Here is a 27,297-nt window from a genome sequence, read left to right on the forward strand (position 1 = left end):
CACAGTGTTCTATACATTCTAACCTTCAACTTAAGCCAAAGAGGTTTGAAAACTGAAGTTCCTTCACTCATCCCCGATCTGTTGTTTTATAACCAGGGTGTGAATCTTATACCCAGCACCAGAGGCTCAGGTTTTTATTTTTGTTGTTGTTGTTGCTGTTTTTTTGTTTTGTTTTTTAAAGCAAAACTATAAATTTTCACAAATATAAACACAATTCTTTTTTGTCCATGCTGGGGTTGAACCTGGAGTCTTAGAACGCTAAACAACCACTGAGCTACTTCCCCAGCTCTGGGTATTTTGAGACAAGGTATTACTATGTAGCACAGTTTGGTCTTGAACTTGTGACTCTGCCTCAGACTCCTCTGAGTGTCTGGATTAGCCCACACTCCCCATATCCAGCTGGAAACAGAATTTCAGTGAGTTTCTTCTTGTATTGTTCCTAGACATTTTAAAGACTTAATTTCCAACAAATGTTTAAGAAGGAACCGCTAGACACTGACTGCTCCATAGTGGGCTGCAGTGGGAGTCTTCTGTTTAGAATGTGAACTCTGCACCCCCCCCCACACACACTATTCCCAGTCCAATCCTTCGCCCAGGCCTTTTCCAGTGTTTAATGCCTTGTAGATGAAGACAGCATAACATAATGCTGTAGTCTAGGAGCTGACAATACAGCTTTCTTTGATGAGTGAGGAAAGAATGTTCCGGAAACTTAGCTTCTAGTCCAAGAACATTTTCAGAGGTGAATATGCCCCTGAACGAGCTCTTTGCCATCTCTCTCGGCTACTAATTATGTCTAAATGAAGAAATCAAAAGGGGAGACGTCATAAATCATCCAATATTTGTGTCATGAAACTGACTCCAAGAGCTCTGTGCAGAAAGACGGAGTGGAGAGGAGGGTAGCTGAACCTAGGAGCTTCGGATGAGAGCTTGCATGGGGGTGCTACACTTCCGGATTGATTCTTACACCTTGTCTACTTGTCCATGAGCATGGTGGATATACGAATGTCCTAAGAGGGCAAGCCTCCGTGAAGACAGAGCTTTCTTAAACAGTGTTAAAAATAGAACACCCAAAGCCTTTTTCAGCTCCATTGCAGCTAAATTCCAGTTTAATTCTAAGAGAGTAACAGTTCATAGATAATGAATGAAGTTGTCTGAACTCTGGAAGAAAAATCAATGCGGTCCTGTCTGTGAAGCAATTCTTCTTAATGCCCGTGTCTTTTTATAATGACACTATATATAATTCAGAAAGTTTTTCTATTTTTTAATATCAAGACAAAATGTAATATCTACCCTGGGTTTATTATCGGGTTTAAAAAATAGAAGGTAACTCAAGAGGCATGTAGAACCTTCCTGTGAAAAGGTGCATGGTGAGGACTTTGTCTTTCATTCGCTCTTCCATCTGGCCAGTGTTTGTCCTCAGCAGCCTTCCGTAGGGCAGTCTCACAAAATATTTCTGACTACAAAGAGATTCTGTGTCCTGATGGAGAGGTCAGGGTCTTGGTATCTTGTTGACTGTAAACAGCAACAGTCTGGAACTCCACCTGCATGTCTTTCTTCAGAACTACAGTTTCCTTTGAAACCATCGCAATGGAAAAACCCTGCAATGGAGGCTGCCACTAAAATGTGCAAGAGATGGAGGGTGCTTGATCTATACTTGCCCTTCCTTTTTTTGTTTTCTGAAAGAAAAAATAAAACAAAATTCCACTGGGTCAACACTTAATTACCTTTATAACTAGAAACACTGAACCATTGTAACTGCTTAAAAACACTCAATATAAAATTATCTGTGTGCAGATATTGGGCATAATTGAGATGTAAATTAGCATAATGATAGATTCATTCTGTCGCTGTCACAGCACATGGGTAATATGTTTTAAAGTTTTACTTTCCAAAGTACTAACCAACTTGTTTTCTTTACAAAGAATAATTAATTCTTTGAGAATTTCATACAATGTGTTTTCGTCATATTCACCACCGGTCCCTAACTCCTCTCAGACACACCCTCTTACTCCTTATCCCTTCGGCTTCATGTTCTCGCGTTTATAAAATGTTCTCGCGTTTATAAAATGACTCAGCAACCTCAATTTGCACTGCCCATGTACTCCCAGGTGTGTGGGCCATCCAGTGGAGTATGGTCAACCTACCATGGGCCACAGCCCTTAGAATAAACAACTTCCCCTCCCCCAGAAGCCATCACTTGTTCACAACTACTCCATTAAGTATGGGGGCTCACGAACCTTTCCTATCTATGGTGGAATAACAGAGGCTGGCTTGATCTTGTGTGGGTCTTGTGTAGGCAAGACCGCAGCTGCTAAGTTCATGAGTATAGATAGCATCCTGACATACCCTGAAGACACTGCTTCATTCCGGTCCTCCCCAGCCTCTGGCTCTTACAATCTTTTTATACCTCCTTTAACTCCCAGATCCCTGCATTTGGGGAAATATATATCTTCATCTATAGTTATTATACCCGTCTCAGTTGTGCCTGAGCACTCCATTGACTCGTATTCTCTGCACTCTGACTGGTTGTGAGTTGCTGTGTTACCGACCATCCATTAGCCAAAGAAACTTCTTTAACGATGACCTACTTGTTTTGTTATCTCCCAAGTTTCAAGTTCTAAAACTAGTTAACAAACCACAATGCACAGAAATCATTTAATAGGTACATAAAAATAGACTTCAGTTTCAAGTTAAAGAATTTGTGAAAGTTGGCAAATTTTACAATCCTCCAGGCATATCCAAATATTTTGAAAAGTGAGTTCCTCAAAGTTGCGATAGCAGCAGGTATTTGGAGCTAGAAATATCTTTGAGATTATACGTTCTGCTGCTTTCAAAAGATGGATTCTTCTAGAAAATGTCACACATTTTCATTTCAACATTACTTGGTAGCAGTCACAGCAGGTGAGGAAAGTCTAAGGAAAGCACTGGAGAAAGATGGCTGATGCCCAAAACTCCTCCATTGAACTTCACTTTCCGAGCCAATTTATGAAGACGGAAACACATCACCTGGGGCAGATTTCTTTCATTCAGAGGAACTGTACTTCTGAGAGGATGCTTTTCGGCACACATCAATAACCAGGTGTAGACACCTGCCAGGGATGCAGATTCCGCTTCGCATAATAGGTCCAATTTTGCTGGCTAGTTTTGTAAACAGAGGGTGATTACCCCCTTCAACAGAGATCAGATGAAATCAAACAGCAGAAACGCTGGCGGTTACCTCCACGGTGACATGCGGGGAGTCCCCTTCAGGGTTGATTAACTTTACATAGGAATCTAAAATCATTATGACTGCACATGCTAGAGAGTGAAACGCTCCCATCAGGCAGTGATTATCACCAGTATCAAGAAGAGAGTTTCAGCGAGGCAATCAGAATTCACCAATTATGCGGCGTATCTGCAAGAAATGATGTTCGTGCAAAAACGAGTAACAGGGAAAAGACTTTTAAAGCAAGCAGATGGGCTCATTTGGACTCATGACAGTGGACTTACATGAACTGTATGCAGACGTTCAAACATTAGACCCACGGAAACAGCCAACTTGTAAAGTCACATCCTCTGTATACACTCCTCAGTCACAGGCCTGGAAAAGAAAGCAGAGCAATTCCCATTCAAACGGACTTGATTCCTCCTGTAATTTGGCTGTCCCAAGCATTCGTTTACAATTTGCATATCGATTAGGTGTAAGACAAATACTTGGCGTACCTGCTTTGGAACTGCATTCATAGTCTGTGGAGTTTTATTTGGCAGTTTCACTGGGACCAACTAACATATATGGCTCTGGACTCTCATGAGTCTTTCCTGTAAGGAATATGGTGGGTTGATCCTCTATCAGAGTGGAGTAGGAGGGCCCCTCAGAATGAGGGCATCTTGCAGCAGCATCTCCAAGAGACAGAAGTCTGTGGAGAAAATAGTGCTCTTTTGCTTCTCCCTTCTTCGCTCTTTGCGAGTTAATGCAACGACTTGGATGTAACCATTACTGTTGCAGCACCTCCACTGGACCCGACTTCTCAAGCCTTCCAGTGTGAACTGATAGTTCTAGAGGAATCCTCCTGGCCTTAGTTCTAGAATGGAGTGTTTGAGGCTCTAGCCTCCTGGACAGGGCAGCTCACAGATTCTCTGCCTCTCTGGTATACAGATAGCCATTGTTAGACTACTCAGCCCACACCATGTAAACCAATCTGATAGGTTTCCTTGGTAACCTGTGCTCATTCTGTCTGTTCCATTCCTGGAATTTGCCCTAAATCAGGGTTCATCTTCAGGATTTATCCGACAGGTCACAAATTTTAAAACCGTACAAATTCTTGTCTGTTCACAAATGAATTCAAGCAAGAGAAGTATCTCCAAAAAGGAGCTTTTGTTTGTACATAATACATATTTTCACATCTTAAAAGGGGGAAATGCTTAAAGAAGGCAGAATTAAACATCTTGTCTATATAACACAACTACTGAGTTTCAACAGAGGTGTTTCTGTAATGTTCTGGTAATAGATAAAGCACACCCCAACTTCAGGTGACATTGGTATTTTTCTTATGGTTGCAAAAGTTGGCCTTGAAGGTTTTCTGTTCTCACTATTCTTTTCATGCTTGTCAATATCACCTAGTTCAGAAGGCACAAGAGGGCTTCAGTTGACTGTTGCATTGGAGAAGTTAGGTTCTCTCCTAAGTGGTCTTTCTTTGTCGAGACAGCTGGACCAGCATCCTTGCATGGGCAACTTTTACAGTGTTCCAAAACAACAACATCAAAGATTTCAGCATCTTAAATCTAAATTCAGAACCAGTGTTGTTCCAAACTAATTCTGTTGAGCCAAATGGCTGCACAGACTGGTTAGTGCCATGGTTCTGTCTTGTCTGTGGTTTTAACTTGCGTGGATGTGGCTGTCTACAGGCAGGCAAGCATATTCTGAAAACAGCAAGTATAAAATTGCAGAATAAGTAATCTGAATTTTAACTTGTACTCTGTTCTAAGGAACATAACGAAATATGAGATTACCCTGCTCTGTCCTGCCAAGGGTGTGAGTTTTTTCTTCCCAGAGCATCCCTGCAGCATGTCCCATGCATTCGTTCCTCTCCTAAGTAGTTGTCTTGGCTTTCAGACCAATATTTTGGTGTTGTGTTCAAGTGACCTCAAACTTCTAGCAAAACGATACTGGCAATGTGGGTGCTGTGTCTATGTGAAACAAGTGAACAACATTTTTAACCCAATAAGAAAGAAAAGAAAGCACATGCTGAGATTGTATGGCTTAAGGTAAGAACATAAACCTTCCATCTCTGACATTATCAAGAAGGAAAAAGGAAATCCAGTTTTCCTGCCCATTAGTTCATAGTGCAAGGTTGGTGGGAAGGGCATTATATCTGTGGGGGAGACATTTCCACGGGAGGCAATGAGCAGTCCCTTTTGACATTGAACTGGTGTGAGAAATTCAGCAAGAGGTCTCCCCAAAGAAGTAGCTCCAAGATATTTACATTATACAAGGAGCTATACCTTCCGTACAGCATTGCCAAGGTAAGTCTGTCTTTGAACCGTAGTCCCACAAGTAAGCAAACTGCTTACTCTCTTTGAGCCTTAGTTTTCCCACCTGTAATGTAGAGAATAAAAGTAAAATCAGCTTGCAGCATTTTTGAAGGGTGTAATCAGGTGACATTCACCACAGCTGGATAGCATTTTAAAAAGCATCGTTTACATAGAGTGTGGTCTCCAGACACACACTTGCTAAAATGGACTCTGCTTCTGAAGGCTCATGCATGAAACCTAGCAAGCATGAAGGAACTACCATAGCATCTTGGGCAATGTTTTTTCTCATGAGGTCGCAGTTTTAACAAGCCGGGGCAGCATTCCACATGAGCCCAGTCCCTCACCATTTGCAGCAAATGGACTCATTCCACGCCTCCTACAAACATTTGGCCCGATGAACAGCCTATCAGAGAGCGCCGTGGTCCTGCCTATTAGAGACTTCATCATCAGTGAAAACTTGGAGCTTGCCCAGGAAAATTACTAGGTACTCTCTAAAAAAATTAACTTGATTTGTAACCTAATAAATTTCACAAAGCAATAAAAACCTCGAGGAAGCCTCTTTTTCTGCTCCTAGGAAGAATCTGCAGAGTTTGATGTGTTTCCAATTGAGAGCTGTTAAGTTGAGCTAAAGCGGGTGCTCGCAGTTTACGAGGGTGCCATTTGGTAACCCGAAGGTGGCAGATGTAAAGGCCCAAAGTGGAGGATGGTGGTGGGGCCAGCACTGGGGGCCTCCAGCTGCTTTCCTGATGGGCTCTTCATCAAAGTCTCTCATATAAGGAACGTGACTCTGTGCAAGTGGCTATAGGTCTTTGAATAAATATTCCATTAGTCATCATGGCTCTGAAAACCTAAAGCTGTGAGGGACACATTGGAATCTCTGTGATTTATGATAATGCTCTGAAGGAAACTTGATCGCTTCAGCCCGGCCATACGCAGCCAGGTGGAATGTGCAAATGAACTGAACTAGCAAACCCCACAGATTTTGTTTCTTGATTAAAAAAAAAAAAGTCTTAAGTCAGATCAGTTAACAGGCGATTTGAAACGGGGATTTAGCAGGGCAGCTGTTTCAGATGAAGTCCCTTCCAGATCCTCCCCTCGCCCTTCCCCCTTCCATATTTTTCTTGTAAGGCTTCAGAGCAGTTTATCTTCAGAATGTTTCTTGATGCTGCACATCGGTGATTAAAAACCCAGCCTCCTGGTGTCGTCTGGTGTGGGTCTGTGTTACTTTTCCGTTCTCCTGCAGCATAGGTGGTATGCCTTAGCCATACTGGGATGCCCATACAGTCTTATGCCCGTACATGATAATTTCCATATGAAAGACATAAGAGCATTTATCTCAGAAGCTCTATTTCATGCACAAGTTTAAATTTTTGTATCTTATCTGATGATTATGTATCAAGAGAGAAATTTATTGCCTTCCTAAACTGCACACGTCATGAATGAGATGGCCAAATCAGTTCAAATTCAAGTCTCTAGACTAACAGCTTAATGTTAGCATAATAAGTACACGATAAATATTTATTCAAGGAGTGGATGGACCATTGTGGTCGTTGTCTGCATCACTGGGCATTGCAGATGAATGAACAGAGCACTTAGAGACTTCAGAATCTACAATTCACTGGGGCCTGTCTTTTCCAGAAACCACGATTGTATGACCCTAGAGTAAAACAAACAGACCCAAAGGGAAGAGAGTAGTTGGTAGGCAAAGACCAAGTCATCCGGCCAGTCCATCCCCACTTTCCCACGGCGATGGGAACTACGAGGGCGTCAGCCTCCTTGCCTTCAACGTTCTCTTCCCGTGGCACAGATCCACACTCCCTTCTCCAAAAACACTTGGGCAAAAGTTCAAAATATCTTCGAGCTTGCGATGGAAATACAGTGTCTGTTCTAAGTATTGTTCATGTGTAGGCCCAAGGCAGCAGTCGCAGAACACGGATTACTGCAGCCGAATGAACATTCTTTCTTCCTTCGCAGACTCAGTCTGTGAGTAACCTCACCTCAGACTCCAGCAGGCCCTGTGACCCAATGAGCTCTGGAGCCAAATTTACAAAAACATTTGCAAGTTCGGAATTTTCAGTTTTAGGATTGTGGGCAACTGATTATAATCTTGAATCCCAGTGAGAGGCCAATCGTGTGTAAACACACAGGAGATGTTCTGGGTGACTTTTAACCTTTTGAAAAGCAAACCAACCCACATCATTGTGTCTGTCTTGTGGAAACGGAAATGAGATTCAGGCCCTCTTTTCTAGACACAGAAAGCATCTCTAAAGGAATGCATTTCTCCACTAAGTCTCAGGGACAAATCTTACTTCTCTGGAGGAAAGTCACTACTCTGGGACTTCTAAGCCCATTTGACTGGACTCCTTAAGTAACAAGTATTTACAGGAAAATCTACTTTTTATTTTGATTGCAGGACACGTACCAATTTTGCAAAACCTTTTCTTTACCTCATTCCCAAGTAAACAAGAGTCTAACTAATGTATACTTTGCTGTTGTTGTTGTTTGTCCCAGTAGTGTAAGAAGTCCCTAAAAACAGTTACAATGCAAAGGATCAGTGGAAAATCAGGACAAACGGTGGAGGTCTTGGGGCATCTTATAGCCTAGTTTTGCAGCATCAGGGGGAGGCGTGGTGGGAGTGGGTGGATGGGTGACTGGGATGATTCCTTATGTTCTTACCCCCTTGAAATCTTACCTTCTTGAAATCTCTGTGTCATCGTCAAAGGTTTTCGGAAACTCTATTTTATAAACCGGAACCCCTTTCCTGCTAGTTTGATCTTGCGTGTAAACAGCAACCATTTTGAAAGGAATGCTATTTAAGAGCCCCTTGAGAAAATGCAGAGAAAACTGAACATCGTACCAGCAGGTGAGTGCTCTAGCACTTTTGCTCAGCCGAAACTGCTAGAAAATGGGTATTTCTTTGATACGATCTCCACCAACCCAAATGTCTCAGCCTAGACCACACATACAAGGTAGATCACACACACCAAAACAATGTTCAGTTTTAGGTAGAAGATGGCACTGAAAACTCAGGGTTTCCCAAAGGATTGAGGCTGTGACTGCAAAGCGTGTGGAATCATGATGGTCATAAGAAGCCAGCAGCAGAGGGAGGACAAAGCACAACCCGATGGATCCAGGCCGGCGGGAGATGTTATATGGGGAAGGAAGACAGGGCACCTGATCACTTACACATCTTCAGTTTAGGTGTATGACTGATTTTCAGCTTCTACCCTTCCAGGAACCAGCAGCCAAGGGGATAGTTCATCCTCCCATTTTAGCCTCTGGGCCTATTCTGGGATTGCATTGCATACAGGGATGCGCACTGTGCCCACCATTGAGGCTTCGGTTAAATCTCACATCTTCAAGTGAATCTTCCCTGATCTCATGGACTACATGCTATCTCTGCCGGTCTTTGAAATGAGCCCTCCAACTTTTCTTTTCTTTTCTCTCTCTCTCTCTCTCTCTCTCTCTCTCTCTCTCTCTCTCTCTCTCTTTCTTTATTAAAGATTTCTGTCTCTTCCCTCCAGCCGCCTCCCCTTTCCCTCCCCCTCCCCCAACCAACTTTTCATTGTATGGTTTTGGATGGGACTGTGTGCCCCTGAGTTCTTTTAGGCCTGGGACTCACAGCCTGCTTTTTCCCTCTGCAATTTTCCCACATTCCCAGTACTCAGCAGAGCTCCTGGGGCACAGGAGTATCCAGTGACTGTTTCTATAAATGAGGCCAATGTGGCTTTTGGCATCTCTCTCTTTACTTATGGAAGAGTCATGCATGTGTTGAGTGAGTCTCTCACTTTCTACCTCCCGAGTCTGTCCTGTTTTCTCAGGAGTGAAAAGATCATGGAGCCAACCTCTCTGAGCTTTTAAGTTAAGATGCCAACACAGGTAGTCTCTGGACTTGTCCAACAAATCCAATATCTACTAATTTATTTCAGTGTCTGTCATAAATAAATAAATAAATAAATAAATAAATAAATAACTAGCTTCCTCATTCCTGGTATCCTCAAAGGTAAGATAATGAAAACCAAGTTTGCCTAAAGATCCTGTGTAGCATGGCTACGTAGTATCTTTAATGCCATGCTCCCACACCCACCTCTAATCTAAGCTATACAGCAGGGAAAGGCATCTAGTTTTCCAAAGACACCTCTATATGAGTAAGAGCCTTTTAATAACTAATAGGAAGTCCTAAAATTTTCATGTGAAGTGGGAAAGAGTTCCATGAGAATAATAATTATATTATTATTGAAGCCACCTGTGCCATGGCCTTGCCAGTTTCCCTCATTAACTAACTGCTCAGGGCAAGGCAGCCCCGACTGACAAAATACAAACGAAGACACCAAAGCACAGTCGTGGGCAGTGGAATGGGAAGTCAGCTTCACGCCTTTTCAGATTCCAGAAAAATCCTGAAGTAAGAGAATCCATTATTGTAAAGGGACAGGAAGGAGGGAGATGAAAACAGTTATTCTTTGTTGTTTAGAATGGTGGTGTATTTCTCCTGGAGTAAGGGGAGCCTGGGAGACAAGGCATTTCTGAACGGACATTTTCCTCACTGCCTATTCAACCAACCATGATTCAATGCTCTCTCTCTCTCCCCTTCCCTACCTCCCTCTCTTATCTATCTCCCATATCTCTCATTTATCACTCATCTGTCTCATCTATCTCTCTCATTTCTCTCTCTCTCTCTCTCTGTGTGTGGGGGGGGAGTGCATACATGCAAGCATGCTTTCAGAAGAGGGGAATGGTACTTCAAACAAATAATCTTGCAGCTGCCAACAGCTGTTCCTGGTTTCTTTTAATAATCCGTGACAAAAATATTGAGTGTACGGTAATGCAAACAGCCAAACAATGAAATGAAAACAGGCAAGGGCAATCCCTTGTTCTAACTCACTCCGCTTTATTTGACTGCAGCATGGGTTGAGATGCTGAAATAGCTGGTGGTGTCAATGTTTTGTGTCATGGGTTTTTTTTTTTAAATCCATTCTTAAGCTCAATAACGGCATGTCAGTTGAGTTGTAAAGGAAATCTTTCTGCCTTGTTAATTGATTCGTATTTCTTTTTCTCTTTCTGTCATTCTTTCATTATTTAGAACTCGGGACCCCATCAAATGAGGACATCATTCTTAATGGGGGCAGTAGACTTTGTCCTAGGTTGGGGACTGTCCTGGATGGTGAGATAACCGGGATGTCCCCAGGTGCCCTCCCTGTCCTGCTGACCATCTCTTGCTCAGATTCTTTCTTGCCTCGGGGACTTTGTACATGCTGTCGTTCATCTCGAGGACAAGACTAGGTAGGAGGTAGCACATGGAGGAAAATGCTAGCCATAGCACGCATGCTTGGAAATCTGAGAGGAGATTTGTCTACTTAAGAGACTCATATTTCATTTTCTCTGTTTACTTCCTGGTCTGTCCAAATAAATTGCCAGACTTGAAGAGAGTACACTATGAACAAGCTTTCTCACAGTTCTGTAGGTCAGGGTTCTGAGTTCATGCTGCCATAGCTTCCTTAGGGGGCTCTGGGGAAAAGACAGTCCTGTCTACTTCCAGCTGTTGGCTCTTGTGGCAACATCTCTCCAATCTTTGCCTCTGAGGCGGCAATGGCTTCTCCTGGTCTTCTTCTTATATAAGGACACTGGCCAGAAAACTGAGGATCATCTCTACAACAGGAGTAACTGTTTCATCTCAAAACTGTTAGGTTAAGGTGCCAAGATGCTTGTCCCAAAGTATTAGTGGCTATTATTTCTGTTTTCCTCAAAGTTATTTGCAAATTATTGGTCAGTAAATTCTTATGTTTATTTTAGCATTCTTTCTGGTTATTCCACCACTATATTTTGGCAAGCAATACATACTTATATGTGTATATACATATATGTACACATATATACACACGTGTATATGGTATACAAATATATACATATATTACATATATAATTTTGAGCATTAACTTTGGACTATATTTATATGTATGTGTGCATATCTCTGTGTGTGTGCCACAGGAGGGTGCTGGAGTCCCTGGAGCTGAAGTTACAGGTGTTGTGAGCTTCCTGCTCTGGGAGCTGGGAGCTAGTCCCTGAGTCTACAGCACACAAGGACTCTTGCCTGTAGATCCATCTCTGCAGGTCCTATTCGCCTACTTTCATGTTCTTTGTTTCATAATTAGGCAAACTAAAAAAAACTGAATGTTGTAGACTTCTCAAAGAAATAGCTAGTGAGTGGATTTAGCTAGTAATTTTGCCAATCATTATTTCTACTTTATTAGATTTGCTTCAGATTTTTCCAGTGTTTTCATTTAGATGTTTAGTCCATCTGTTTGTATTATTTCTTGTTCATTAATATTTTAGTGTTGTTTTGATTTCTCTAAGAGTTTCTCTAACCAATTTTATTGTTCAAAACTATATTTGTTGTTTTTAAAACAAACACCTCTGACTTCTCAGTACCATGAAAATTTTGTTTCTCAATTTGTGTATTAACTTTAGGACTAACACATAGTTATCTGAGGGTTTTATCTCTATCATTATCATGTCGTGAATTTATCATATTTTCTCTCTGCCTGAGTTTAATAACTGTTCCATGGCTTCATGAAAACTATTCTTTTTTTATTAGTTCAAAATCAAATAAAACTAGATTGGTACTGTTTATTAAGATGTTAAGGTCTCTTCTGTCCTCAGTTGTTTTATAAACTAGGCCAAGTTTAAAATAATAAATAGACGTCTTTGGCATTTCTTTTTTGTTTCTTGTATAGGCTTTATAGGCATTGCTGCTGAACTAATTGCTGTATGACAATCACAAATGATGCCTGTGACTGCAAAGTTCATCCTTTCTCCATCTAAATCACTTACAATTCTGTCACTGCGTTCCTCATTCAATTCATTCTTTCTAAAGCTGAGATTATGACCCCACTTTTCTTCTCTTTATGAGTGTGTCTTCCATTGTTTTGAGAATTCCATACATTCACAGAATGTGTTTTGATTGAATCAAACTCCCAGTCCTTTTCTTCCCTCCTACCCCCTCAAACCTTCATGTGCTCTACCATTTAAGTATTAAATGGCATAAACTTAATACTTGCAACCTGTGTGAGCAAGGTGTAGGGTTATCCACTGGTGCACATGGAACTTCTAAAGGGCCTCATCCCTGAAGAAAACTGACTCCCTCACCCAGGAGACAGCAACTGCAGGAAGTCTTCAGCTGGGGTGGACTCCATGAGCTTCTCCTCCATCCAAGATGGGATTTTTGACTGGCTTGATCTTGTACAAATGTTACTCTTGATTTACTATATTTGCTTGTGTTTTCTTGTATCTGTTTTCCATATTTTGAGTTTAGACTTTTCTGAGTTTTGTGTCAAGTATTTATTGTGCAATAAATCCATACAATTAAGTTTATCTTTATAATTTGTATCTCTTTAAGATACAAAAGTCAGCTATTCATTAGCATACACAGATCTGCTCTTAGGTGAATGTAACATTTGATATCTTCATCTCTGCCTTTGTTGTTATCTGCATGACTTCATAAAGCCTACATTTTATTCCTTTGTGTTTCTTGCTTCTTATATGTGAAACTATTTTCACGTTTGATGTGGGATTCCCCTCTGTATGCTGTGAACACTATTGGTGAATAAAAAAACTGCCTTGGCCTGTTGATAAGGCAGAACTTAGATAGGTAGGGGAAACTAAACTGAATTCTGAGAGAAAGGAGGCAGAGTCAGACAGAAGCCATGTAGCCTTGCTGGAACTTTACCCAGTAAGCCACAGCCATGTGGTGATACACAGATTACTAAAAGTGGGTTAAATTATGATATAAGATTTAGCCAATAAAAAGCTGGACATAATGGCCCAAGCAGTGACTTAAATAATATGGTTTTTGTGTGATTATTTTGGGGCTGAGCAGCCAGGAACCAACAAGCAGCCTCCATAAAACAAATTACCATGCCATTGTGGTTGACTAAATCCTCATAAAACATGAGAAAGCTTTAAAAAGAATCCTAGACATACAAGAACAGAGTTATTTCTTGGCTGGGCTCTGTTTAGTAGAAGCAAGCAGAGGAATGGCTCCTTTAAGAGAGGTTTTCCTGATTCAGTGGTAGCAGAAAAAAAAAAAACCCATGAAGTTTTGAAAACTGTGACTTTCTGGGCCATGCTGCCAGCCTGATAATGAGCATTTAAATGGGGTTTGTAAGCAGTGTGTTACAAACTGCTTAATGACTCAACATAGACCCACTGCATACATGGAAATGGGGCGATGTACATGGCTCTCAGAGGCAATGAACCACTCCACCATGCTGAACTGAATGGGGCAAGCAGGCAGTTCTGTGTTACCCCTAGCAATGATGCAGCTTAAGTTTTTAAGAAGCACTTAGCATTTTAAGAAACATTCCTGGTCAGAAAATAATTATAAAAACACAATAAAGACAAATTGAGATGGGAATGACCTCTAAATGGGTCACAGTGTTGGATAAATGTACGTAGGCTTGGGAGAGAGAAGAAAAAGAATATAGACAGTTATACAAAGAAGTAAATGATTTTTTAAAAATACAACAAAGTCTTTAAAGAGACAGAGTACATACAGTCATAGATTAAAGGAGTAAAGATAAATATTAAAAAGTAATAGAGTAAAAATTAATAAGCCATGTAAAGATGAAAATGCACAGAGAGTATGGATTATGTATGTTATCATTTTTCTTTGAATTTTTTGTCTGTGAAGGAGCTAAGTAACTAACATATTACTTTAAAGGTATTTGGTCTTCAAAATATGGATCTAAAAATTTGTTGCTTTGGAAAAGAAGTTCTTTTGTTTCCACAGAAGATGAGAATCTATGAATTGCTTCTAGACTAATGTGGTTTGATGGATCAAGACCCCCTGAAAGGTGACCCCCTCCTCAAAAAATTACTTTGCCCAATAAACAGAAGGAATCAGTTTGAAGAAAACTATACCCATATTCCCAAATACTGTTTGTAAATGTTTCTTTACATTTATAGATGGATATGCTATAGAAATTTACATTGTTATGGATCTTGGTTTATTGATACAAACTTAAGATCAATTTTGTTATATGTATATTTCAACTCTTGATTAATGCATTGTGTTTGTGCAGCTCATTTAAAAATGTAATGTGTAATTTAGAAATATAGGTTAGATATGTAGATAATCATCTATAATAGTCAAGCTTGTAGTCATGTTAGTTAGGTTTTGTAGATGTACAGAGATATATTTCAGATTAATAGGCATTCTTCAACCCTTTCAAAGACTACAGACTATGTCATTTAAAATGTTTTAGTAACTTAGGACTTTTCATGACAGTGAGACATATCTGCTCCTGGCATCACTAATCTAATTCAAAAGGAAGATGGGTAGCAAAGAGACTTCTTATGAAGTTTGTTAGCCATTTGGGCAAGAAACTGCTTTTGCCTGGACTGCTTGATGAACTGGACATGCAGAACCCACAGAGAAATGACTGCTGAACTTGCCTAAAGGTGAGACTGTCCTTCAGGATTTCTGCTTCATGAAAGAATAGAAAGAGTCTGCTAGACATTCTGCTGGACACAGAAAAAAAATGACTGACAAACTGCCAATATAGATGGAACTGTCTTTGAAATTTCCTGCTTCATGGAAAAGTCTGCTGAATATTATGGGCCTGTACGCTGAAGATGGATGCTCCAACAGTACAGAAGAACTTTGGGTAACTGTTCAGGCAGAAATATGTCTCTGTGAATTCTAGAGTTTGGAAAGTTGCTTACAATGTACTTCTTGTTTTCTTAGGTAATATTATATCATCTGGAGTCTTTGATGGAGTTTAAGAATTTATAGTTATAGTTTTCCTTAGTTGTGAGAAAAGATAAAGTATATATAAATATCGTAACTATATTTCTTGCTTGATACCTGTTTTGTTATATGTAATTTTGCTATGTTAAAGATAAAGCCTTCCTTTTCATTTAAGCAGAAAAGGGGAGGTGATGTGGGATTCCCTTCTGTTTGCTGTGAATACCATTGGTGAGTAAAGAAACTGGTTTGGCCTGATAGAGTAGATAGGGAAAACTAAACTGAATTCTGGGAGAAAGAAGGGTGGAGTTAGAGAGAAGCCATGTAGCCCTGCTGGAGACAGACAAAGGAACATTATCCTGTAAGCCACAGCCTTGTGGTGATATGCAGATTACTATAAATGGGCTAAATTAAGATATAAGAGATAGCTAATAAGAAGCTAGAGCTAATGGGCCAAGTAGTGATTAAATTAATACAGTTTCTATGTGATTATTTTGGTTCTGGACAGCTGAGACAAGCAGACTCCTTACAACACACGTCTGTTCTGTAGAACTGTCACCAAGCTGCCCTTATTTCAAAAAGACTGTTTTAATTCTCTATAAGCAATGACAGATAGAGTCTTTTTCTGTTCCCCACCTGTTTTGAAGGTCATATATTTGCTTTAATATTTGTCTTTCTGCCTTCATCTTCTGTGACTTAACTTCACTACTCAAATTACAGTCTGCGCCTAACCCTCATGGACGGAGGTCCTCTTCTCTAGTCTAGCCTTCACTGGGAACTCCTTTCCCCCCCCCCCTTTTAAACTGAGCAGGCTTCCTTGATTTTGAGAAATCTCTCAGGCAGAAGAGCCAACACCCACCAGCATGGTCTGAAGAAGCAGGTCCAGGGATACAGTATGAGAGACAAAAAACCATGCACCCCAGCATTTGTGTTCATTGATTCTGCTTCTGCTGGCCTTTCTGTCTTGTCAGAGCCTCAGCATGAGTTGCCTCTGTAACATCAGCCAGTGTGGGACAAGCTGTGGCAATGGCTCATAGTAGTCTTTCTTCTGAGCTCATCTTCTGGGCAGTAACCAGTGTTGCTGCTCTTTTGTTTTACACGAGAACAAGCAAGGCCACCTTGATGTGTGCAGGTGCACACTAGTTAGCAGCTGACCAGGCTTCCCAGGGACAGAGCCTGAAACTAGACCTAATTGACAAAAGTAAGTCATTTGCTTATCAACAGAGTCAAAAAGAAATGTCATGATCTGAAAATTGCCACAAATCATTGCATAGAGATAGAAAATTGTTTCTGAGAATTTAAAAGTATTCCACACAACCAAAATCTTGCCTTATTCAAGCTGACAGTGTGATTGATCACGGGAGGGTTAACAGAACAACTTCTTCAGTTATTCAGTGATGGTGATGTTCCTATCTACATTATAATGCTGAAGTACTTCATAACTGTCCAGTCCACACTAAACATTGTGCAAGTGTTCTAGCTCACATTATCGTTGCTGTTACTACATTATTTTCTTGGTGTTTACCTTGATTCACATTAGATGTTATGTATTAACAATGTCTTTATAAACTTAAATACCTATAATTACTTATAAAATGTATACCACAGCTAATAGACTTTATATACTGTGAAAGCAAAGACCTCTCCCTGTTCTTCTAAGCTACAGTCTGTTGTAGGTCAAGCATTGGGCTGTGTCCCACCACCTTGCTAGCTTATACCCCAAAATAACCATGTGGAAATTGTATTAATCAAAACACTGCCTGGCCCATTAGCTCTACCTCTTATTGGCTAACTCTCACATCTTGATTAACCCATTTCTATTAAATCTGTGTATCATCACGTGACTGTGGCTTCCTGGGAGAGATTCAGCATGTCCCACCTGGTGGCTGGCTCCATGGAGGCTCTCTCTATCTCTGCTTTCTTTCTCCCAGCATCCTGTTCTGTCTACTCTACCCACCTAATTTTCTGCCCTATCAAAAGGCCAAGGCAGTCTCTTTATTTAAGCAATGAAAGTAACACATAGACAAAAGATCCTCCTACACCAACAGTCTTCTTCAGCTAACCAGCATAGGCATGAAATGGCTCAATAAACCTTTGTTCTGTGGATGGATAGATGAATTGATTGTCACTCCATCATCACGGCTAAGTTAGCTTCCTTCAAGAGCTAGTCCTGGAAGTGAAGCGTGAGTCTGGATCATCTCAGGGAGGAACTCATTTCCTCTGCAAGCTTCAATGTACCTTCTAGAGCTGTGCTGGCTTCTCCTGTAGAAGATACAGTTCAGACTGACAGCTCAACCTAATCTATTACTCTCACGACACATACATTGATTTAAGTTATTTTCGCAAATAACTTTTCCATAATTAAGTTATCCATACTGTGTGATCATTTAAGGAAAAAAATTAGAAAAAAATATCAGCTATGATTCCAACGCTTCCCTTCTATCATCCCAGAAAACAGTTATCGGTATTTCTCGTGTGTGAGTCAAGAAGGGCTAAATTTGCACTCTCTGATGTAGATAAGTACTCTTTGGACTGTCTGCCCCGCTTTTTAAACAGTGTACTCCCAAAGCTGGAATTAAGCCTCAAACCTAACAGGAAAACACTGATACACACATTGCTGATTTTCAAACCATCGGAGAGGATTCAGGAACACAGACTATCCATTGAGGTGACTCTTGGTTAGATGAAGTTGTCTCTCCAAGTCCATGGAGACAGGTTTCTCACTGACACACCAAAGGTAACACTCACGGATGTGTCTGTGAAGAAAGCATCCGTGAGAAGGGAACCAGCATTTAGCACGCCCCAGTCTGCGAGGCGCAACATCTCATTTAATCCTCTTAACTACCCCTTGAGTCCTGTAATTACACCTCTTTCAGGTGGGAGGCAACGGAGCTTCAGGGTCTGCCTGGGAAGAAATGGCTGATGTCTGACCACTCCTCACTGCTGACAGCATCAGCTCACCCCAGGCCTCAATTATACAACTTCGCCTCCATCCCTGTACTTGCCGTCCATTGTGCCTGACCTCACCCTGCTGAAACCCCTTCCTCTCCTGTGTTCATGCATTATCATTCCTACCTGCCTCCAGATGTAAGTCTTATATCAAAGCCCTCACAAGGGGATGCCGCATCTTTGTCCCAACCTGAGATACGGTTATGGTGAAAACAGCGTTGAGAGATTATTAGTGGTGTCTCTGGGCCTTGGTCTTTCATGGGTGTGTGGGATCCATTTTATGAAATGTCTTCTCCTTTCTTGACCATCTTCTTCCTGAGTTCTCCTTCAAGTGTTTTTTAAATTTTTATTATTTCATGTATATGGGTGTTTTCCTGGCATGAATGTCTATATAATAGGTATAAAAGAGGGTGTCACATCCAATGAAAGTCTATGGGTCACCATATAGGTGATAGGATCCTTTACCAAAGCAGTCAGTGCTCTTAAACCCCAAGTCACCTCTCCACTCCTGTCCCCTCCCCCAATTCTGTTTCAACTCCCCAGTGTCCCTTGCTCTTATTCTCTGTGAGTCACACAGTCCTCTGGCACCAGTCCCATTGGGGGGACTTTTCTGTTATTTCTATTCAGAGGAACCATGTCTTTCTGACCTGTGTGTTGAGCTTGGGTGTTGTATATCCAACACTCCATGGGTCCTCCAATAAGGGTTTCCTTAAGCTTAGCTGTGCCAGTTTGGAGATGCGTTAATGCCCATCTAGGAACTGTCAAGTCTTCTCAGTGGTGCTCGCTCATCTCTATGCTGAACTAGAGCTTCCTAACAGCAAACAAGCCCAGGCTGGTCTTGGCTCTCTAGTCTGCTGACTGTTAACACTTAGTCACCCAGGCTTAAGGCTACATGTTATGTTTGTCCTTCCCTTGTCCTTGAACACTCTCCTAGTTAGGGTTACCACCTCTAAAATGAAACACTGTGACCAAGAGCAACTTGGGGAGGACAGGGTTGATCTGGCTTGTGATTTCGCATCATTGTTTATCACAGAAGGATTCAAGCAGGACAGGAACCTGGAGGCAGGATCTGATGAAAAGGCCATGGAGGGGACTGGATACTGGTTTGTTCAAACTGCTTTCTTCCAGAACCCGGGATGCCCAGCCTACCCACAATGGGCTGGGGTCTTTCTCATTAATCTCTTATTAAGAAAATGCCCAACAGTCTGATCTTATGAACATTTTCTTAGCTGAGGTTCCCTCCTCTGGGATGACTCTAGCTCACAAGTTGACATATAAACGGGTGACAAAAACACCCACAGTTGTCAAATCAGCAAAGTTCATAGGTTTTCTTTATCCAGCCCCCTTTTTTTTCTATTTGTTCTTTGTTCTGAATTTCAGCTCGCATGATTTGACCCCTTTCCTGTATCCTGATAATTTTCTTTGTCCCTTTATGCCTTTATCTTCAAGTTCATGGCTATTATGAGACCATGTTTGTTTCTTGAAATTATAGATCTTGTTTCTCACTTACCCCAAACCTCGAGTTTCACACCACGCTCCCAGAATACAGTTCCACAGTGAGCGTGTTAGGTTCCTCTGAGAATAAGTCCCCTCTATGCTTTTCTCCAGCCTTGGTCAACAGAACAGTATTTTGACCTTCTTCACACTAATGAGTGTCCCTGAGGCTTGCCCTTGCCACCTCTACACTGCGCCAGTGTGTGCTGTCTTGCTTGGCACAATCTACCCTCCTTGCTCCACCACACTCTTCCTAAACTGACTTCATCTTTCAATTCCTTCGACCCTCCTCTTTCTTCCCTTTATCTGTTTTCTTGTCACTCAATTAAAATCATTGTGTTGTTACCTGTCGGTTGATGGGATAAAAATGCCATGATCAAGAAGGAAGAGCTTGTGGTTTCAATGCATATGGTTGGGAGGCATGGCAGCAAGAAGCAAGTGTAGTAACCAAAGGAGAATGCTGAAAGATCATGTCTCTAACCATAAGCATGACACAGAGCCAACAAACTGGCAGGTGGGTGAAGATGTGAACTCTCAGGGCCCAGTTGCAGTGATGTGTTCCCTCCAGAAAGACTGCACCTCTCTATACCCTCCCCAGAAAGTACCACCAACTGAGGGACAAGTGTTCAAATTCATTAGCCTTCGGGAGCCATTCTCCTTCAAACCATCACATTCCACTGGCTAGTCCTACATGCTTACAGCCATATCATAAGGCAAAATGTGGTGAGACCACCTTCAAAAATCCCCACAGTTTTGAACAGTTTAACACTGTTTACAAGTTCAAATCTAAAGCCTCTTTAACAATAATAGCTTAACTGTCGCCTTCTCCAAAAATCAAAAGGCAAATTAGTAACTTCCAACACACAGGGGCAAAGAATATTCATTAGCCATCTAAAAGGGAAGAATTGGGGCATAGTGGAGAAATACTGGGTCAAAGTAAGACAAAAACCCGGTAGAACAAGCATCAAATCCTGTAGCTCCTTGTGGAGTGTCTGAGACTTTAGTTTTAAATGCTTAGACGCCTCTTCCCTACAGCTTTGCTGTCTGTAATCTCTCTCTCTCTCTCTCTCTCTCTCTCTCTCTCTCTCTCTCTCTCTCTCTCTCTCTCTCTCTCTCTCTCTCTCTCTTTCTCTGTCTCTGTCTCTCTCTCAGACTGGTTCCACTCCTTGTATGCAGTTCTACATGGCAGATGCTTCTCCAATTTCACTGGGTCTCCACTGAAACCCAGTAATTCCTAAAATCTCTTTCCAATGAGGAGAATGAACAATTTCTACCTTCTTTCCTAAGGTCCTAATGACAAACCAAAGAATGATTCTGCAAAATTTCACTCTGGGGAACCACTGAGTTTATTGGCCTTCCTTAAAGAGCAGAGGGGAGGGGTTAACTTACAGAGGCCTAAGGGCTCCTCCTGTTACAGATTGACTTGAAAAGCCTGACCCAGCAGGGATAAGGTACCCTGCTCCCCTAGCCTTTCCTAACTTATTTACCCTAGCCCCTTTCTGAGGCAGAGTTGAGTAGACACAGATGGATACTCAGGTGAGGGTTTCCCAACTCTCCCCATCCCTCTCTGAGGGGGTATAAGCAGTTATTAAGCCCAGTTGGGATGATATTTTGCAAAACGGTGCAGCCCTTTTGGACGTCAGTTTGCCCAAGATGTCAGTTTTTTTTGGGGGTGGTACATGGCACCCAGGTTCCATTTTTCAACATCTTCGCCCAATGACCTCTCAGGCTTCCTGCTCTCTCAGGGTCTGTATACGGGGATCCCCCCTTACATACACTGCCTGGCCTCTGTGGCTCTCTCAAACCATGGAGGACAAATCCAAGACCCTGTCACTCTTGCATCGTCCATGTTTTTGAAGCTAGCATCATGAGGATGACCCTGTTAAGTTTGGCTGTCAGCTTGAGTTGGATCCTGAGCCCCTTCAATGACTTTTGTAACAGCTTTTCCTTGCTATTTGCTATTTAGGGGCATAAAATCCCCTATCCTCAAATTTGTAAGTTGGAGGTTTAGCTGGGTGGGGTCCCGGGTGGGGTCCCACCCTCCAGGTACCTTTCTTACTGCTCCAGTGCAGGACAGGCCTCTCCTGGTGGCACTAATCTTCATTACTGTGACAGCATCTCCTACAACGTGTCTTGGCTGGAGCATTGGGCTTCTTACTACTCTTTTCTCTCCAAACTATGTATTTCTTTTCTGCCTCGCTTGCCCATATTCATTTTAGATTACCATATGCACTATGAATAACAGTCGCTCCACAGAATCAATATTATATTGGCTTAAAATTTACTCTGCCAAAGACATTACTCCATTACTTATTAATTTAACCTCAGCCCAGTTCTCAGGATATGGGCAAAAAGCAGACATTCCCTTTGCCAAAGTATTACAAGTATGTGCTCTAGCCTAGTTGCTGATATTGTTCTCTTTGACCCTGGCCTCAGCACTGCATTGCCATGAGCAAGACTGCCTTCCGGCCTCATGCTAGAAGTTTCCAGGTTCACACTAGAATGGTCCCTTATGCTCTGCTTCCAGCATTCAAATGCTCTTCTGGTTCAAAATTTTCCACATCCCTGAAAACAAGGATGTCAAATAAATAAAGCAATAAACCAATAAATACGCAAATAATGCTCAGATTCTTTACAGCAACAGCCTCCTCTCTGTTTCTAATTTCTGTATTAGCTACTTTTCTGTTGCGGTTACTATGACAAAAGAAACTTATACAAAGAAGGGATTACTTGGTCTTATGGATTCAGAGGAATGGTCCATAGGGGCTAGGTCGCATGACAACAAGCAGCAGGCCTGGGAGCCACAGAAACAAGCTAAAAGACCACATTTTCAAGCATCAAGCAGAGCGGGCACACCGGAAGTCAGCAAGGCTGTGAAACCGCAGCGTCCACCTACAGTGTTGTGTTTCCTCCAGGCCGCATCTCCCTGGAGCCTCTTCACACAGCACCGCCACTGGGTACCAAATGCTCAGATCCATGAGAGTCTGAGGGGCATTTCTCATCCAAACGGCCACAATCATGTAAACGTTTGTCTTCCTGTTGTCTTCCAAGCTTTTGAGCAGAGATCATATCAAAACCGTTTCTACAATTAGGCTACACAAAACAATTCTACCCAAATTCTAAATAGCTTATTTCTGAAGTTCAGAAAACTGTCAATAAGGCATCTATGCTAAGTATATAATATTTAAATTATATCATGTAATTTACATTTTAGTTAAGAAACACTAGTGCCATTTTATAGAAACAAAACAAAACAAACCAACCCAGGGGTTGGGAGGTGGTGGCGCATGGCTGTAATCCCAGAAATTGAGAGGCAGAGGCAGGTGAATCTCAGTGAGTTTGGGGCCAGCCTGGATGACAAAGCAAGTTTCAGGACAGCCAGGACTGTTACACAGAGAAACCCTGTCTCGAAAAAAGCAAAAACAAAACAATATAAAACAAAACAAAACAAAACAAAAAAAAACAGGAGGCAGCATTCAGAGACAGCTCAACAGTTAAAAACCCATACTGCCTTTGAAGAGGACCTGAGTTTGGTGCCCAGCATTCATGTCTGCCACTCACAGCTTCCTGGAACTCCAGTTCCAGAGTGACCTGATCTCTGGGGTATCTGTACTCATAAGCACATACCCCCCCACCACGCACGCGCACATATCAAAAAGTAAAATAAATCTTTTTTAAAAAATAGTATACACAGATGCTATTTTATATAACAAACAACTAACAAAACTAGGGCAAAGTTCTCGTCATTACAGATACCTTTAGACAAACGCTGGTAAATATATTTACTTCAGATACACAAAGCATCAGTTACTTTGATCCCACTGGAAAGATCCCAAGAGTGCGGGTCCACAAGTGGCAAGTAGTCGCGGTAGCACTGATGCAGATCTTTCTGACATGGGGGGAGTTTCTCGGCTCCGTTTCAATCCCTCTTCTCTTTCTCGGTGGTACCATACAGTCCGTGCTGAATTCTCTGCTAAAGGAAGCCCACTCCTCTTCTGGGACTTTCCTTCTCTACCTCATTTGCTTGGGCGGTGTCTGTTTTAGGGCCTGAGACGTATCCGAGTCAACAAGAGGCATATGGTTCTCCAAATGCCTCTTACAAACCAGCTTACTCCTTTCCTTGCCCTTTGGGATGGCTCGCAGTCCAGCCGAGAGCAGTTAAAAATGACTCATCTCCATGTGACCTTCCCTTAGGAGAGTAAACAATACATTATATCCTTTTGTGCAAATCCTTGACACATTTTCATTATGAGGATGTCTGACCCCTGCTTCATTTATCCTGGTTTAGTTATCAACATGAGCTGATACAAGTCGAATTTTAACCACAAATGGAAGTAATAACAAAGGAACCCAAGAACAATTTGGTTCAGTTCTAAAGGACAGCAAGCAGAGTAAGAGAAAACCTTTTGGTCTATCACCCTTGCCTCTTATATAAACATTTCCCAACACCTTATATCAATATTTAGAAACGAGGACATGCAGAGTCTAATAAAAGCTAAAGACTACACTGATATGAACATTTCTTATCACTTTTACGTTCAGCTAAGTAATCATTATCATATATATGTATATACATATATTGTCTTATCTAAATCATTTTCAGAATTATAAACTTTTCTGTGCTTTTCTTGACTCTTATATGCGGCTCTAATATTACTGCGCCTACTGTATTTGTTTGTAACTACCCATTTGTACAGAGACCTTCATAGTTATGCTGTGTTTATTTCATAACAGAAGTGTCCACTCATCTTTTCAGCCCCAGCACCCTGTACCATGTTTAGCTCATAAAGAAGAACTGATTCCACGAGCCTTGAACTGGCCTGCTTTGTATGTCTTCAGCCATGTTCCCAGTCCCTCAGCCCCAGTTCTCCTTGTATCACGGTGTTTCAGGATATGAACGTTCCCATAGGGAAGATTAATCATAGATCTTTTCTGCAACAGAGAGCTTTCTGCTGTGCCAAGCTCACTTATACACACGAGCCACTCCGAAACTCAGACTTCCTTTTCAGGCCATCCTTGCACAATGAACAAATTGGGACCGCTGAGGCCTCCCACGGCCCTCTTCTTGCTGGGCACTGGCCAGGATATAGAGAAGTAGACTTTCCCAACTGTTTTGCTTCCAAGAAGGGAAGCAGATAGTGAGGGCGGATGACCAACTTTCAGTATCTGAAATGCAAACAGCTCTTTTCCTGCACTGCGAAAGTATAAGTAAGCAGGCTGCTTTTTCAGATGCAGCACAAGGCAGAATTACGATTTTTGTACGTTATTTACTCTCCTTAGACCGTCATGTTCTTTATATGTATGTCTTTCATCAAACTGAGGTTTGAAGCTAACTTCAGCATTTGAAGACCCAGAAGACTTAAAGACCCACAACAGTGTTGATAATGGTGTTTATGTGAGTCAGGGTTTTCTCAAATCACCCAATCTTCCATAATGTTCGCAATTAGCTCCTCCACAGTCAGAGGTCCTCCCTCCTACACCTGGTTACAATGAGGAATATGCTAGAAATGAAAGGTGTTCATTTAGCCCCTAGATCACAGTCTCAACCCTGGGAAAGAATTATTCGCTCAGGTCCAGTCAAGCCCTTTATAACATATGGAAAAATAAAATTCTTTTTCCGCAGAGACCAGCTTTCAATAACTATGTTTCTAACACTCTCCTAGAAAAGGCTGACACACACTTAGAAAGGTGGTTAAAACAAACATAAGGTGGAGCTTTTACTTGGTTATTCAAGCATTCAGTAGATTAAGCTAGATTTTGAGGACTAGATTTGATTCCTTTCAACCTCTTATCAATAGGATTTCATGTATTCCATGGTTAAACTTATGACCCAAAATTGTTCACCACGGAGACTGACCAGCACTGGCCATGAAGCTGAGAGTCCTGGGTCAGACCCACAGCACTGCATAAGCCTGGCATGGTGGTACACACCCGTGTCTCAGCACTCGGGAGGCAGAGTTGGGAGGACCAGAACTTCAAAATCACCCTTAGCTAAGTAGTGAGTTCAACACCAGTTTGGGAAACATGAGGTCCTGTCTTTGAGTAGGGAAGGCAGAGGAATCCCTGAAACGAAGCAGGGGATTTGAAGGGAGAACAGTGAAAACACCATCGTCAAGACAGAGTCTTCCATGGTCAAAAGCTTTAACACAGAGAGATGTTTTTCCAAAAGTTTCTTTCGAAAATAGTCTTTGAGGGCTGGGGGAGGGGCTTTGCTCATTGGCTTCAGGGTTGCCTGCAAAAGCATTAAGGACCTGCATTTGGATTCACTGCCAGCCCTAAAAACATGGATCTTTAGTTCCAGCAGGAAGACGGAGTTAAAGACAGTCCTGAGTATTTGCTGGGCAGCTGGTCTAGATGCAAGCAAGAGTGACTCTGGGTTCCTAGAGAGGTTCTATCTTAAAAAAATAAGATAAAGAAGATGAAAGACTTCCCACTAGCCACCACTGGCCTTCAAAATTGCCCACACTGGCAAATGTGATTTTGCCTGCTTACGTACATGTACACACTCTTTTACATACATGTACACACAGATGGAAAAAAAAAGAGAATATTACCTCACAGCCCTTCCTCTGAGCACCTAGGAAGATGAGCACATGCTGATGTCCCAAAGTCTGTGCTGATTCCTCCACAGGGAGCATCCCCCGGCTCCTAAGGAAAGTCGCCCATTTCTCCCCTGATTGGACTTGGAAATGGTGGATGAGAACTGGCTGGTTGCACAGTTTCATCCTTGGACTGGTTCACAACACTGTTTTAGACGAAGCAAGTGCGTTTTCTGTAGACCCGTCTTGTGTTTTCTGAAGTTATCTGATTTATTTATATTTAATGTTCTTCCCTTGCTCTGTTGGCGTGCCTTATCTTGAGAGATCCTAGGTGAGACAAAAGACCCTGTTACAGTGTTACAGAAACCAGGCTGATGTGTCCTTGGCTTAGCTTTGTTCTCTGTGCTCTTCGTTGTTTATGACGATGGTCCTTAGCCTTTCATGTTTAGAGTTTGATGTAAAATAGTAAAAAAAAAAAAAATAGTAGAACTAAAGCCAAAAATTTAGAATGGGGAAGAAGAAAGAAATCTTGTTGGGTCATGTATTTTTATTAAGCTTATATCTAGTACACATTACATAGTCGATTCGGGGTGCCATTTTTTAATCAAAGAAGACAGTCTGGCTGCAGAGTTTGTGCGCAGGGCAGCTGGTCACACACACCACACTGCTGAAGAACAGTAAGCAGAAAATGAATTTAATTTCGCTCCATCTATTTAATATCCAAATTGACATCCTTGAGGCTCTGGCTGTATTCAGCACCGAGCATAATGGAGGCTGAGTGCCCAGGGAGAAGGGCCTTGACACAGGAGTAGCACGTGGAAGCATTAAGCAATCGAGAAGAGCAGATAAGCATTCAGATTCCCTCCAGTCCATTTTCCTTTGAATCCGCATCGCTGCCTAGCGTGGTGGGTCAAGGTTACACTTTTACACATTTGGCATCCATCTTAAACGGCAGGGTATAAATTCCCTAGACAATGCATGCCTAAAATTGACAGCTACATGGAATTCGGAGAGGGAGAGCGGCGATTTGGCGACCAGATTACAGAGGCCGGCTGCATTCCA

The sequence above is a fragment of the Alexandromys fortis genome, unplaced genomic scaffold (genome assembly GCF_014885135.2).
Source record: "Alexandromys fortis isolate MF-2015 unplaced genomic scaffold, M_Fortis_MF-2015_v1.1 scaffold_33, whole genome shotgun sequence".
Lineage (NCBI taxonomy): Eukaryota > Metazoa > Chordata > Mammalia > Rodentia > Cricetidae > Alexandromys > Alexandromys fortis.